Raw genomic sequence first — 16,554 nt, 5'->3', positions numbered from 1 at the left:
GCTGAATTCAGTCTTAAACTGAGTTCCACCGTTCGTATAATCTTTGTATGTGTGTACATAAGCAGTCATTCATTCACTTATCTGACAGACCATTCCTGGAATATGGTAGGCATGGGGAATAGATGTGGAAGACACCCCAGGGAGAGTATTTATGATTTCTCCTATTTTCACAACACTTGCTGAGAAAGGAGACCGACTGGTAACCAGTTAGTTTCTTGGCTAGGACCATGTCCTCTTCATCTTTGCAAACTGAAACCTACCTAGTCTAATCGCTGGAACATGGTAAGTGCTCAATAGGCATTAGGTGAATTTATGAATGAATGAAGTAACAGTTTCACCTAACTTTCAGAAGGTTAAATGGTAAAGGGAGAAAAGACATTCCAAGCACAGGGATGTGTTGCTTGGATAAACAAATTGAGGTGAGGAATTTGCCTGGTTTTCCACATTCCATGGGAGGTCTGCAGTGGTCCATTTGACTGGGAAGTTAGACTGGGATCAGGTGTTGAAAGGGAACTGATGCCACACTAAGGAATTCTAAGGGAATTGTGTGTGTGCTTGTGAAAGGAATTCCTCTGCCCTACAGTCTAGACGGTGAATAACAATAACAGCTGCCATTTTACCAAGCACTTGCTTTGTGCCAGGAATTACTTTAAGCTCTTGATACACACTGATTTTACTAATCCTCAAAATAACCCCATGAACCTTCAGCAGCCGCTCGTACACGAGTGGGCCAAGTTCCCGTATCAACTTCTCCACCCTCTCCCGGGTGGGCAGCAGCGGCTTCCGAGGCAGCATGGGCGCCGGCTTGGGTCTGGGTCTGGGCTACGGCGGGGCAGGCAGTGTAGGGACCATCACGGCCGTCACCTTGAACCAGAGCCTGCTTAACCCCGTGAAGCTGATGGACACTAACGACCTCCAGGCCGTGCGCATGCAGGAGAAGGAGCAGATCAAGAGCCTCAACAACAAGTTTGCTTCCTTCATCGACAAGGTACGGTTCCTAGAGCAGCAGAACAAGATGCTGGAGACTAAGTGGCGCCTCCTGCAGCAGCAGCAGAAGACTTCTCGGAGCGACATGGACAGCCTGTTTGAGAGCTACATCAGCAACCTTCGTAGGCAGCTGGAAGGGCTGGGCCAGGAGAAACTGAAGCTGGAGGCAGAGCTTGGCAACATGCAGGGGCTGGTGGAGGATTTCAAGAATAAGTATGAGGAGGAGATCAACAAGCGAACAGACATGGAAAATGAATTTGTCCTCATCAAGAAGGATGTCGATGAAGCTTACATGAACAAGGTAGAGCTGGAGTCGCGCCTGGAAGGCCTGACTGAGGAGATTAACTTCCTCAGGCACCTGTATGAAGCGGAGCTGGCTGAGCTGCAGGCCCAGATCTCAGACACGTCCGTGGTGCTGTCCATGGACAACAGCTGCTCCCTGGACCTGGACGGCATCATCGCCGAGGTCAAGGCCCAGTACGAGGAGATCGCCAACCGCAGCCGGGCCGAGGCCGAGAGCATGTACCAGATCGAGTACGAGAAGCTGCAGACGCTGGCCGGGAAGCATGGCGATGACCTCCGCCGCACCAAGACGGAGATCACCGAGATGAACCGGAGCATCAGCCGGCTCCAGGCTGAGATCGAGGGCCTGAAGGGCCAGAGAGCCTCCCTGGAGGCGGCCATCACTGAGGCCGAGCAGCGTGGGGAGCTGGCGGTCAAGGACGCCAATGCCAAGCTGGCCCAGCTGGAGGCCGCGCTGCAGCAGGCCAAGCAGGACATGGCGCGGCAGCTGCGCGAGTACCAGGAGTTGATGAACGTCAAGCTGGCCCTGGACATCGAGATCGCCACCTACCGCAAGCTGCTGGAGGGCGAGGAGGGCAGGCTGGAGGCTGGCATGCAGAACATGAGTATTCACACAAGGACCAGCTCAAGCGGCTACCACTCAGGTGGACTGAGCCCGGTGGTGGGCCTCAACTTAGGCTCCAGCCCCTTCCAGGGCTTAGCCTCTCCTGGGGGCTCCGGCTTGGTGATCCGCAACAAGGCACTGGTGGTGAAGAAGATCGAGACCCGCGACGGGAAGCTCGTGTCCGAGTCCTCCGATGTCCTGAGCAACTGAACTGCCACCGCCGCCCCTCCTGGCTCCAGCCCTGCCCGCCCCGTGCCTGGCCCACCCCCTTGATGCTCTTGTCCCCAACTGGAAGCCACTTTTCTCTCTTCCAAAATAAAGCTGCCTTGGTTCTGCCAAAAAAAAAAAAAAAAAAAAATAACCCCATGAGGGATTGTATCTTCCTTTTACAGATGAGAAAAAGTGTGGCCCCTAGAGATTGCACCACTTGTCCCAGGCTAACAGCTGGGAGCTAGCAGAACCAGGTTTTGAACCCAGACAGACTGCCTCCAGAGTCTGTACACTTACCAGGATGCCATAATTCTAATTGCAGTTCAACACTCTGATAAACAGATCCGTGTTTAGAGTCTGTGCTCAAGTTGGGAGGACTAAGTTGGGACCCTGCTCAGAATCCATAATTTGAGCATTCTACTCTGACCGAGTCTTCTAGGAAGTAATCCAGTCCCCCAGCCCCAGTCTCAAAACCAGCCTTTTCTTAAACAGAGTGCTATAAGAAAAGGGATTTTAAAAACAAAGTACTTAAGAAAAGGAAAGCTTGGGGAGCATTATGTCCACTATTCCTCAGAGATCAAGGGCTGCCACCTCAATGGTGGACATGTGGGAGAGCCAAACCATAGGGGACCTCATCACCTCTGTTGATCTCAGGGAAGGAAGAAAGCTGCAGAGGCAGCCTGGTTTAGGGAAGGCCTTTAAGCTGCTGAGAAGGGATAAGACCAGCCGCCCTCTTACCTGTCTCCTGCCTTCCATTTTGCCCCCCTTTCCTGCCTCTAAATCCATAACCCAAGTGCTTTTCCTGTGGCCTCTATACTCAGGATGCTTCATTGCTCCCATCACCTTTGGGAAAAGGTACCAAATTTTATCTTATCCTCTGGAGTTTGGGGGTCAGTGGGAAGGCCAAGGCTCTGTGCATGGCTTACCTGGAGTGGCAGAGAGAAGAGGGCACGGTGGAAGCCCTCAGGGCTTCCTTGGACAGCCAAGAAGAGGTGTGTGTCTTCCGTGGGCCAAAGGGAGTCAGTGACAAGGCATCTTAAAAAGGACCCTGCCCAAGAATGCCTGCTGGCAGAGCTGAGACAGCCTCTGTGGAGAGAGTACGAATGGACAGTTGGGTACAGAAGCTAATGGTGGGGCATCAGCCAGCTGGAGGAAGTTCCGCTCACTCCAGGAAGCAAGTTTATAGGTCCTCAGAGCAGGGATCACCAACAGCTTCAAAACATCTTCAAAAGAAAGAGCCAAAAGAAATAAAAACAGCTTCAAAAGAAGGAGCCAAAAAAATAAAAAATAAATACATTTTAAAAAGAAGGAGCAGGCACCTGTGGGCCCATCATACTCAGCTGCCCCATCACCAGAAGACAAGATTCCCAGTCAAGTGAGACTCTTCTGTCTCTTTTTTCTACTCCCTACCCCTGCCTTGGAAGGCCCTAAGCAGCAGGGAAGAAGAGCAGCAGTGAGGGAGAAGAAGCCAGCCAGTTTCTCTTTCCCACCCAGTCTTCCTAGCCTGGGGGAGACTTACACTGGAGGTGGAGTAATGCTTTAAATAGGACAAGAGTCTACCATTTTGATGTGAGACTGGACCGGCACTTGATTGCCTAAAAGAGACAAGAAGCCTTTTCATTATTTTAGAGGGACCAACAACAACAACCAAAAAAAAAAAAAAACTGGAATTTGACCAGGATTTCATCCAAGGATGGAGAGGAATGAGTCTACAGAGCAGGTTTGCTCTGATGAGAAAGGATAAAATCGCATTTTGCTTACACCCTACCAAGTCCAGCTTGTTCAATGAATGGAATAGTTGTTCTATTGTATCTTCTATTCCACAACATCAGGGCTGTGTCTTTTATCACTCTGTTCCTAGCATCTAGCAGAGTGTAAGCCAGGACACACTGGTTGAATGAATGGCTAGACCTGGGGGCACTGATCCATGCTAAGGTCTTATCCAAATAAGAAACTGTGGTTTTGGCAGAGGGGGATGGTGTCTATCCTTCAGTATTTAGAAGATTAACTATCTAGGACTGTTCTATTTCTTTTAAACTCAGTGTTCTTCTCATGCACAGGCTGGACTGGCTTGTAGTATGAAGCTTCTGTAATAACACCTACTGTTGGCAACAAACAGGTGACTACCCCTGAGAGGACAGCAACATTATCAGAGGATAATAAAACCCATTTTCTTATATGCCTCTGTGTTAGTCAGCCAAAGGGGTGCTGATACAAAGTATCAGAAATCTGTTGGTTTTTATAAAGGGTATTTATTTAGGGTAGAAGTGTATAGTCACAAAACCCTAAAGAGTCCAACTCAAGGTACCATAAGAGGTACTTCCTTACCCAAAGTCAGTTGCCATGTATTGAAGCCAGATGGCGGGTGATGTCTATGAGGGTTCAGCCTTCCTTCTTCCCTCATAAAGCTCTGTGGTCCCAGCTTCTTCTGATCTCAGCAGCAGGCTGGCATAGTGCTCATCTCTTTCTCCGGGGCTTTTTTCTTTCTGGGCTCAGTTGCTCTGGTCTCATCACAAGGTCAACTGTAGACCATCAGGCTCATCTCTCTTCCCAGGGCCTCTGCCATGTCTACTGAGCTGTCTCTCTTCCTCTGTGTTCTTCTCTATGTATCTACTTCCACATGAGAGTCATTTGATCAGCTTAACAAGGGAGCTAGGACTCAAAGCTGAGTTGTACTCTAATGACTTCATTGAATCAAAGCTCTAATCTTAATTTAATCAAGTAAAAGTAACCTTTGGATTTAATACAATGAAAGGTTATCATGCCCAGAGGAACAGACCAGTTTAAAAACATAACCAAATATCTTTTTCAGAATTCATAAATAATATCAAACTGCTACAGCCTCCCCCCAACATAAAAGCTTGAGAGTCCTGGATCACCTTGGAGTTCTTAAAGAAAAACATGCAGGGAAACGGACTTTGGCCCAGTGGTTAGGGCATCCGTCTACCACATGGGAGGCCCGCGGTTCAAGCCCCGGGCCTCCTTGACCCGTGTGGAGCTGGCCGATGCGCGCAAGGAGTGCCCTGCCACACAGGGGTGTCCCCCGCGTAGGGGAGCCCCACGCGCAAGGAGTGCACCCATAAGGAGAGCCGCCCAGCACGAAGGAGGGAGCAGCCTGCCGAGGAATGGCGCCGCCCACACTTCCCATGCCGCTGACGACAACAGAAGCGGACAAAGAAACAAGACGCAGCAAAAAGACGGAGAAAACAGACAACCGGGGGAGGGGAGGGGAATTAAATAAATAAAAATAAATCTTTAAAAAAAAAAAAAGAAAAGAAAAACATGCATAGTCACAAGATGTGCTTGTCACTGTGATTGCTGTCCCAGGGCAGGAAGTCACAACAACTATTGCAATAAGTGCATCACCAACCACTTTGTATAACAGAGAGATACCTTTGGCTGCAAAATACTATTGTCTCATGCACAACTTTGTTCTTTACATTGAAGTCAGTGCACTAACTTCACCACCTGCACCTCAAGCTCCCATAGAACTCATTTCAAGAAGATGCTCTCTCATCATTTAGCAAACATTATTGAGCACTGATGAATTCAGGAACTGGGGACAGGGATACAAAATGAATATGTCAAGGTCCTTGACATCATCATACTGATCACATGGTACAGGATCCAGACCATAAACAAGTGATGACCACATAGTTCTGTGGACCTCAAAGCATGGTCCCAGGACCAGCAGCAGTGGCATCTCCTGGGAGCATGTCAGGAATGTGATTTTCTGGCCCCACTCCAGACCTCCTGAATCAGAAACTGGGTGTGGCACCCACCAATCTGGGAGTTCGGGTGCACACTACAATTTAAGAACCTCAAGCCTAGTTTGACAAACAACCTAACTGAGAAATAAGCAAGATGTTAAGGGAGCATAGAGGAGGAGCGACTTGCTGGAAATGCTTTTTGAGAAAGCAACATGCATTTTGACAAAATGCTTTTACACTTGCCTTCCCATTGATCTCCTTACTTCCCTAGCAAAATGGGTGGTGCAGGTGTTAATCCTGACTTTTCAGATTTGAAAACTGAAGCCCAGAAAGGCCAAATGACTTGCCCAAAGTTATTCAACTGGCAATTAACAAAGTAGAGAACTCAAATATGTTGACTCAACTATGGGCTCCGTTTTCCACACAGTGCTAAAAGCACAGTCTACCAGGATGGCAAGCTCAGGTGGGTATATATGCCATTCTGTCCTCCATTTTCTCTTCCCTCCCTTTATCCTTTGTAAACACTTCAGGGCCAGAACCTGTGCCCCTGGGGATTGGAAATATAGGGCTGCACTGTCCATAGTCTCCTTCCTCAAGTAGTTCGTAGTCCAGTTGAGAAGTCAGGCAATTAGGTGATTTCATACGGAGTGAATAAAGGAAGCAGAAGTGCTAAGGGAGCCCACAGGAGGGACAGCTAACTCACTCTGGGGGAATCACCTATTTTAAACTTCAAAGTTGGAACTCCTGAAAATGTCACAGGAGCAGCTGAGTTGGGAGTCTGAGTCCTTGACTAATGACATCACTTCCCTGGCTGGCACTTAGATCTCCTCTTCCTCTTCCTTCCTAGACCCCCTCCCATGCACCCATCAAACTTTTGATCCATCCAACCATATCCCAACACATTTAGTAACTTGTTGGAGATTGTACAGTTTGGATACAGGAATCTTTAAATTGTAAAGCTCCATGCAAAGGAGGACTAGTTAGTTATGACTGATAGTCTCTTCTTTCAGTTCTGACTTTTCTTCTTTTCAGTGAAAGAGTAATGAGCACACATGTCACGGTTCACAAGGCACAAAGAAAGGAGAGGGACCAACGAGGTGTCATGGTGCTCAGAGGATGGAGGTGATCCCACCCTGTTAGGCAAACAGCAAATCTTCATGGAGGAGGTGGCCTCTTGGGTGGTGATGAGTGGTAGGAATTCTGTCAGGAGAAATTCCATCAGCACCACTGGCAAGGAACAGTAAGAACCAAAGAAATGACTCAAGCCATTATTGAGAGCCCATTATGTTCCAGGCACTTTCATGTCAGTCATCTCACTTAAACTTCTTGTGCACCTGGAGGGGAAGATAGGATCCCTACTTAGAGATGAGGCAGCCCAAGCTCAGAGAAGAACTGGAAGCACCAAGAAAAGACAGGCATGAAGGGCAGAGCCAAAGTTCCAGCTCAAGTCTGCCCTGGCCCCCAAACCCAGCCTCGTCCTACACACTAAGCTTGCTAAAGTGCTCATCACCCCTGCCAAGTCACCACAGGTCACAGGCCTGAGCACAGGAGGTGCTAATGCCCCTCACCAGAAGAAAGATTCCAAACTCCAAAAAGCAAGGACCTCTCCAGAGTGCAGTGCTGTGCTTTGCCCAGAGAAACCAGGTTGCCAGAGAAGGTCCTGACCTTTGAAGGCTTCCCTTCCAGAACTCTCCCTTGGCTGGGTTCAACCAGAACTGACCACCCCTCCTTCCACCTCCAGAAAACCAGAGGAAAAACCTTCCCAGCATTGGCTCTCTGCCTTCCCTGAATCCCCAGAGAACAGCTTCCTGCCAGTCCATCTCAGAGTCATTACATTAAACCACAGCATTCCTTTATAATAATAGTAATACTAACAACAGCTACAATTTGTCAAGCATCTAACTGCCGGGCAAGATAGGTTTTATTATGCTTATTGTAATACTCATAATGGCAAACATTTTTAAAGTACTTATTTTGTGCCAGGGCCCGTACTAAGTGCTTTCCATGCATTATTTCATTCACTCCTCACATCAAACCTACGAGACAGGTAATATTATTGCCATTTTCCACTGAAGGAATTGAGGCTCAAAGAGGTTAATCAATACAACCAGGAAGGAAAGAAGCCAGGACTGGAAACCAGTTCTGTCTTAATCCAAAGATCATTCTCATTCTGGTATATCCCATCATACTCAAGAGAACTTAAATTTTAAAAACGGTAATAATATGTTGTAATTTTTTTAGGAGGCACCAGGGATTGAACCACTAAGCTACATCTGCTCCCCAATCAGAGTTGGCTTTTTCATCTCTTTGTTTGTTTTTAGGAGGTACTGGGGATCAAACCTGGGACCTCATACATGGGAAGTAGGTGCTCAACCACTTGAGCTACATCTGCTCCCCTATAGTTCTTAATAATAGTAAATGACATTGTAACCAGGATCCCCCAATGAAGTCAAGTCATGTCAAGGACAATCAAACCAAAGTGAAGAAATTCCATCTTCTAATAACATTGGTACACTAGTTTAATTACATCATCTGCACTCAGTACGACATTGTGCCAACATAGCTTTCATTCACCCATTCCAATATTAAGTGAGCATCTATTGTTTTAGGCCCTGGGAGATAGCACAAAAAGTGAAACAAACAAGGTGCCCATCTTTGCAAGAGTTTGCAACCCAGTGCAGGAAATAGACAATTAAATAATAAATTAGAGTACAGGACCATAATTACTAAAATAGAGGAAGCACACAGTGATACACCTGGCCCAGCCCTGCAGGGTGTGGGAAGCTTCCCAGAATTCCTCAGTCAAGACTTAGGATTAGCTGAAATAGGCCAATCAAAGGTCTGAGAAGAATGTTCTTAGAAAAGAGGAAGGGGCATGTGAAGGCCCACAGGCAAGAGGGAGCATGGTTTGTCTGAGAAACAGAAAGGAGTTCCTGGAGCCCAGAGCTTGGAGGGGAGCGTGGTGAGAAATGAGAAGGAAAGGGTACTAGATCACGCAGGGCCTTCTTAAGGATTTTGGATACCATCCCCAGGGCAGTGGAAAGCCGTCAAAGGTATTTGTTCCAGAGAGTGACATGATCAGATTGTCATCTTATGCAGACCTCTCTGAGTTCATTATGGAAAGGACTGTAGGGGATCAAAACTAGAGGCAAGTAGACCAGCTAACAGGCTATTGCAGGGATTCAGCTAAGAAAGCGTGTCATTCTGAACTAAGGAAATGGCACTGGAGATTGGGAGAATTGAATTCGATGAAGGGATTTGAAGAATAGTAAACAGACCTGGTGCCTGAGTAGATGTGGGAGAGAGAGAAGGAAAGAATCAAAGAGCAGGCAGCAGACTTGGCCCAGTGGTTAGGGCGTCCGCCTACCACATGGGAGGTCCGTGGTTCAAACCCCGGGCCTCCTTGACATGTGTGGAGCTAGCCCATGCGCAGTGCTGATGCGCGCAAGGAGTGCCCTGCCACGCAGGGGTGTCCCCCGTGTAGGGGAGCCCCACGCGCAAGGAGCACCGTAAGGAGAGCCGCCCAGCATGAAAAAAAAAGTGCAGCCTGCCCAGGAATGGCGCTGTACACACGGAGAGCTGACACAGCAAGATGACACAACCAAAAGAAACACAGATTCCCGTGCTGCAGACAATAACAGAAGCGGACAAAGAAGACACAGTAAATAGACACAGAACAGACAACCGGGGTGGGGAGGGGAGGGGAGAGAAATAAATAAATAAATAAATAAATCTTTTTAAATTTTTTTTTTAAAAAAGGTGATGAGCAAGGGGAAGCTGAGCGGCATTCACCTAGGGAGCTAAGCGGAGGGTAGGCCCCTGCAGGAGATCAGGTCTCCACTGATGGGCGTGAGATGCCTGTAAGCAGATGCGGATTAGGCACTGTGGTGGTTTGGAGCCATATGAACCCCAGAAAATCATGTTCTTGAATTTAATCCTGTGGTTTTGTACCCCTTAAGAAGGACCTTTTGTGGAGGTTACTTCAGTTAAGGTGTGGTCCACCTCATTAGGGATGGGTCTTTCTTTTTCCCATATATTGAAATATTCAGTATTGGGTTTTTTGTTGTTGCTGTTGTTGTTTAGAGGAACTTTAGATTACATAGATGTTACATTAAAAAAATAGAGGATTCCCATATGCCTCACCCCCTCCCCCTCCCACACCTTCCCACATTAACAACATCCTTCATTAATGTGGTACAGTTGTTACAACTGATCAACACATAGTAAAGCATTGCTATTAACCAAGGACTGTAGTTGACACTATGGTTTACACTCTGCCCCACACAATTTTATAAGTTATGACAAAAAGTATAATGACCTGTATCTGTCATTGCAATTTCACCCCTTGGGGTGGGTCTTAATCCTACTGGTGGAGTCTTTCTAAGCAGAGTGAAACTCAGACAGAGAGAGAAAGCCATGGAAGCAGCAGCCAAAACCTGCAATCAATGGAACCTGGAAAAGGAAAGCGAGACCAGGAGATGCCACCATGTGCCCTGCCATGTGACAAAAAGGACTGAGGATCGCCAGCAGCCAGCCCACCAATGCGTCGCCTTGGTGATGCCTGGATTTGGACTTTCTTTTAGCCTCAAAACCATAAGCTGGTGACTCGTGCAACGGGTACAAGAACACCTGTGCTCCCATCCGGAGTGTGTGCTTTCACTGTACCTTAAATTCTCCTGCTACTGGTCCTTTAATTCTTTCTTGCACCTGTGTCAAGAACCCTCCTATCCTAAGTTGAGGTCTCTCTCCAAGACCTCCCAGGACTTTTCTGACATCAGATTTTGGTGACCAATGAAGGGACAGGAAAAGTAAGTATCAGCCTGTCAGCCTTTCCATGTGCCCCGACCTTTCCTTCCTACTCCTTTGTGCTCTCTCCTCTTGGGCACAGAACATACTCTTGACCTGCCCCAACCATGGCTCCCCTCCCCAGGAGGCGGCGGAGGACTTGTTGCTGACACCGTCCATAAGGTTCTGACTGGGAAATTACCCGAGTCAAGGAGTTCTCCAGTCACTTTTCCTGTCACACCGTCACACAACAGCCTCTCTTTGCTGCTTTCTCTTTTTACGCCTCATGACCTTACTTTTCTCACAGCTTGGATACGTCCTTTGGTTCTGAAATGACACCCTTCTTCCTCCACATCGCAGGTCCCCACTGCCCATTCCACCATTCAGGGGGATTTCATTTTCTCTGTGGCAAACCATGGTCCAGCTACAAACAGTCGAGCCCGTGGATCTCTCCTTAACCAACCCTGTAACCCGTTAACACAAGTTAGCTGGGATTTTCCTGCCTTGTGCTCCTTTGTCATCACGATCCCCTACCTCCCCATTTCGCTGACCACAGCCAGTCATGGTGTTGGTCATGGGATAGGACCCAGCTCCTTCCAAGGCACATTCCCTCCAAACCCTTATGTACCACCCTAAAGATGTTCAGATACCCTCAGAAGCACCCTCCAGGGCCACGTCCTCTTCTCTGTGGTAGAAAACCTTCTGACCTTATCTCTTGATCAGAAGCGACTGGACAGCCATTTGAGTGTTCCAGTTCCACCTCCGACTTTCCTGTTCTCTCAAACTTCGAAACTCTTGAGCAGTTGTCGGGCCCTAGGGACACTGGGGGCCCCTGGCCAGTGAAGACCTAGGCTGCTAGGTCTCAAACTGGAACCCCGGAAGTGAAGGGGAGTCGTCGTAGGGACCCCACACCCACTCGGGAACCTTCCGTGAGGACCCGCTGAATCTGTCCTTTCTCTTCTTCCTTTCGTAGGTCAAGACGGGCCGAGCAGAAGACATGGGTGATGCCCCTCTGCACCCACAGACCCCGCCTCGGGTGCCTCTTAAAACATGGGCGCACTTCCTAGCTGGGCGGCCTAACGCAAAGAACCTCATCTTATTCTGTAATACCACGTGGCCACAACATAAACTGGAGGATGGAGAAACGTAACCCAAAAATAGAACGCTTAATTACAATACCATACTCCAATCAGCATTTTGCTGTAGTGACAGGAAAAAAGGACCTTCATGGCATTATATCAAAACCCTGACCTCCAAGGGACCTGCCGTTTGTTATGCTCATACCCCTCTAGAAAAGCCAAGCAGGATGACAAGGTCATATAGAAACCCGAATATACAAACTTTCGGGAAAAAGTAAAAAGTTTTTTTCTAGGCTCTTTGACCTACCTTGCCCACCACGCCCACCCAGGGCCTTCTCTTTGAGAGAGCTTTGGGGGAAGGGCTAAGCACCATAAGACCGGGAAATGTTTAAGTGCACTTAGGACTCTATCTACTAGACTTGAAAATTAAGAATGATAGTTTGCATAGTTTGTCCTGTAATTCCCCAATTTAAAACTTTTTAACAACCTTTGGGATTAGAGTAATTAATAATCCAATTGCCAAACTGTAAGTAAAACTCTGTAAGTTGATAGTGATAACAAAAAGTAACTCTATAGCAGAAAAACCTGTTATGATCTATGCAAACTAAGATTTGTTTACCGAATGGTGTATTGATGAAAAACTAAAATTTGACATTCTCTGTTAAAGTAACACAGTTTTCTTAAATGGTTGGTCTGTTTTGAAGGAAGGATATAAAAATCATTTTGAAATCATCAATATACATATATAAAGAACACAGAATTTGTGCTTTATTGGAATGGCATCATCATATCCTCAATGGTTTAAAAAAATAGAGAGTCACTATAATTTTGGAAAAAGTTTTCTTCTGGTACTGATTATATTTTTTTGTGATAAACAGTATCTTTCCAAAAGAGAAAACATGAAGAAGAAATTAAATGTGTAATTTACTTATATATTGGGGGATTGTAAAAAATCCTTTAAAGACTTTAAAAGTTCTCACTGTCTATTTTAGCCTAATACTGTTCTGCAGGATGATATTGTTGGCTATAGTTTTAGTTATTCTTAGAAAAATGTGATGTTTTGAAAACAACCAAATCTCTTATTGATTACACTGTTCTGCTCTGATGCTTCTGTTCAACAAAAAGGGTCTTTTAGGAGAAGCAAGACAAGTCTATAAGTTATGTTTTACCTGTTGATTAACAATCTTAGTAAAAGCGTAAAGTTAAAACAAAGCAAAACAAAAATTTCTACCATAAGTTCATATTATACAAGACTGTGGGCCTGTTAACAAGGTCAGTTCCTGACAGCGGTGGGCATGTGCCCAAAACCAGCATGCCCTTAAGGAACAGGCAAATAGACTCATGCATTTAGACCAGGCCCCAACTACCACACACACTGTGTTAGTCAGCCAAAGGGGTGCTGATGCAAAATACCAGAAATTGGTTGGTTTTTATAAAGGATATTTACTTGGGATAGGAGCTTACAGATACCGGGCCATAAAGCACAAGTTATTTCCCTCACCAAAGTCTATTTGTAGAAAGATGGCCGCTGATGTCTGAGAGGGTTCAGGCTTCTGGGGTTCCTACATTCCTGGGGCTTGCTTTTCCCTGGGTTCAAGGTTCCTTCCTTCCTGGGGCTGGCTTCTCTTTCCTCTGTGTGCTGACTTCCCAGAGTTCCAGTTTAAGTCTTCAGCATTAAATTCCACATCAAAACTCTAACATCAGAAACCCTCATCTCTGGTCTTCCCCATGCCTTTTATCTATGAGTGCCCACCCCCTGGTGGGGGACCCTAATCATAACTCAGTCATGCCCAGGTACAGATCAGGTTACAAGCATAATCCAATATTTCTTTTTGGAATTCATCAATTATATCAAACTGCTACACTCCACCCTCTGAATTCCAAAAAGTCATTACAGTATTCAAAAAAAGCCTTAAATCAGTTACAACACAAGTACTAAATCATATCATAATCAATTTAAAGGAATACAGTTTGTCTTGGGGCAAAGCCCTGTCTGCTATAGACCTCTGAAACTTACAAAACAATTCATCTGCTTCCAATATAAATGGACAGACATAGGATAAACATTTTCATTATAATAAGGAGAAATTGGGAGGGAAACATGAATCATGGGTTCTCTACAGTTCAGTAAACCTACAGGGCATCCTCCATTTGATTTCAAATTCTGAGAGTCATTCTTAAGAAGATAGTTTCTTCCCCTTGGTGCCTTATGGGAACCAATCCATTCCATGTGCTTGCCCAATGGCCATTTTCTTGGTTCCACCCTCATCAAGCATCTGGGTGTTGACCAAGCTCCAGACCTCTCCCTCAAGAGTGTTGGGGTGATTGCCACACCTTACCCAATCTTTGGGCTAGAGTCTTAACACCCCTAGTACAGTAAATTGAAGACAACATTCCTCCTAACCTTTGGCATATAGGCTCAACCCTCTCAGAGCAATGTGTAGACCTCCTGGCCTTCCCTAAGCTTTGGGGGACAGGCCCACCCCTCTCAGACCTGTGGGATGCTGACCTTAACTGCCCTAATCCTTGCAGAATGTACTCCACCCTCTCTCTAATGGGGTGGCAAAACTCTCCCAGAACATCAGGCAGGAACATCCACCCGCTTCAACTGCTGGGGCAAACTCACCCTCTTTGTACATGTGGGTAGGGTTCTTCTCTTGGACCAAGCTGATGTCCTAATTCCAGATCTCAGCTTCCATAGTTTTCCTCTTGAAGCTGTTTCTCCTTCAATCTCTTTCTATGTCCTTTCTATTGGAGGCTGATAGTGGTTTCGTTCATAAAGCTCTCTCAAAAAGTCTGTTGGTTTAGCATGCAGGTAGCGGGGGTCCAAGCCATCAGACAGTAAGACTTTCCACAAGTCTTTCCTAGATAACTGCATCTTCAATCTTGATTTACCAGTTCCAAGTTTAGTTAAGTCCTCAAATGGGGCGCTTTCATCTGGGAACTTGATTTCCAAAGGTTTGGAACTTCTGGAATCAGTCTCTGTTTTGCTTTTGGCAAAACAGTTCAGTCCTTAGCTTATCTCTCTCATCCAGCATTTTGCTAGAAGCTGCAAGCAGAAGCCAAGCTGCATTCTCTGGGTTTACCTTGGAAAGTTCTTCAGCTAAATGGCCAGGTTTGCCATTTTCTAATTTTGCCTTCCATACAACACCAGGAGTTAATCTTGCTTAGTTCTCTGCAGCTTCAGAACATGGATTGCCTTTCCTCCAGTTTCCAATAATAGTTTCATCATTTACTGCTACGGCATCATAAAAAGTCTCTTTAGCATCCATATTGCTATCAACAGTCTCTTCAAACCAATCTAGGCCTTTTCCATGAAGCATCTCACAATTCCTCCAAAAAATACCCCTTACTCATTTATAAAAAGGTTCCACCATTTCAGTAATTATAAAAGCACTTCCCCACTCCTCGGTACCAAATTCTGTATTAGTCAGCCAAAGGGATGCTGATGCAAAATACCAGAGATTGGTTGGTTTTTATAAAGGGTATTTATACCTTTTACAAAGGGCATTTATGCCTTTTATCTGTGAGTCCCCACCCCGTGGGTGGGGACTCAATGCCCTAATCATAACTCAATTATGCCTAGGTACAGATCAGATTACAAGCATAATCCAATATTTCTTTTTGGAATTCATCAATTATATTAAATTGCTACACACAGTGTCTCTCCATTTGAGGTACCGGCATGGACAGTTAGTATGGCTGCTAAAATAGTAAAGGTATCTGCTACATCACCCAGCCAAGCCCCAAAGTGGATGGAAGCTGCTGAAGACTCTTTAGCCTTTGCCAGCCAGCAATGACTCGGTCTCCTTAGCCCTACAGTGGACACTGCCTCCAAACTGGCTCTGGTTCCTAGTGCCAGAGGGTGCTATGCAACAGGCCAGCGGCACACTAGAGCCAGCCTTGCTGTTCTGACAAGGGCTGACACTACTACAGTAAGCCAACTGCAGGAAAGACATACCTACATGAGCAATGGTTGCCAGAGTGATTGAGTAGAACCTACAGAAACACAATTGGCTTTACGGCCGGCACCTGTGGGGGGTTAACATGTGGTAGTGTAAGCCTGAATCTCTCCTACTCTAAGCAAATGTCCCTGGGCCTATGGGAGAAAGTTCTACTGTTTTTGTTTTGTTTTGTTTTTTGGTTTTTGTGGGTTTTTTTGAGGTAGCGGGGCAGGGGATTGAACCCAGGACCTCGCATGTGGGAAGCCAGCGCTCAATCACTGAGCCACATCAGCTCCCCTGAGGTGGCTTTTTCATTTGTTTGCTTGTTGTTTGCCTTTTTGTTTTTAGGAGGCACCGGGGTCCGAACCCAGGACCCCCAAAGTGGGAAGAAGATGCTCAATGGCTTGAGCCACATCCACTCCCTCCACTGTTACTTTACTCACCAGAGAAACCTCCCCCTCTGGGCACCTTCTCAACATTTGTGCTTACACCCTTAGGTTCTTTTCCAGATTCACACAGCTTCTTCTAACATCTTCTCAACTGGGCTGCCACTGTAGCCACAACCCAGGACAGAGTGTTGATACACCATGCCAACCCTCACCTCACTGATAAGGTCTCTATTAGCAACAACTTAACAAACACATCCACGTGGGTGGACGGGACAGCTACCATGCATGCATCCTTTCACACACTCCGAATAGTTGAAAACAATTCAGCCCCTGCTGTACCATTTCTTTTGGGGTTCATCTCCCTCTCTCAATACTTCCTCTAAAGAGGGAACTGCTAAAAACTTATTTTCTATCGTTGCTACTGGCGATACAGAAACAGCCAGCCAAATTACCAATAAACTAGGGCTTGATTCCTTGTCCATCTGGGAGGCTTAAAATCCACTCTCCCCTCTCTCACTTGGTTCCTTCCCCTCCTTGAGCCAT

General features: G+C 46.4%; 1 pseudogene; it reads left to right on the top strand.

The window, feature by feature from the left end:
* The first annotated feature begins 722 nt into the window (after positions 1-722).
* Positions 723-2,255, top strand: LOC101427356 (keratin, type II cytoskeletal 8 pseudogene; annotated as a pseudogene).
* Positions 2,256-16,554: the final 14,299 nt, after the last annotated feature.

Source organism: Dasypus novemcinctus, chromosome 14 (genome assembly GCF_030445035.2).
Source record: "Dasypus novemcinctus isolate mDasNov1 chromosome 14, mDasNov1.1.hap2, whole genome shotgun sequence".
NCBI classification, from domain to species: Eukaryota; Metazoa; Chordata; class Mammalia; order Cingulata; family Dasypodidae; genus Dasypus; species Dasypus novemcinctus.
Note: the sequence above shows the minus strand (reverse complement) of the source record. Positions and strands in the feature narration are given on the sequence as shown.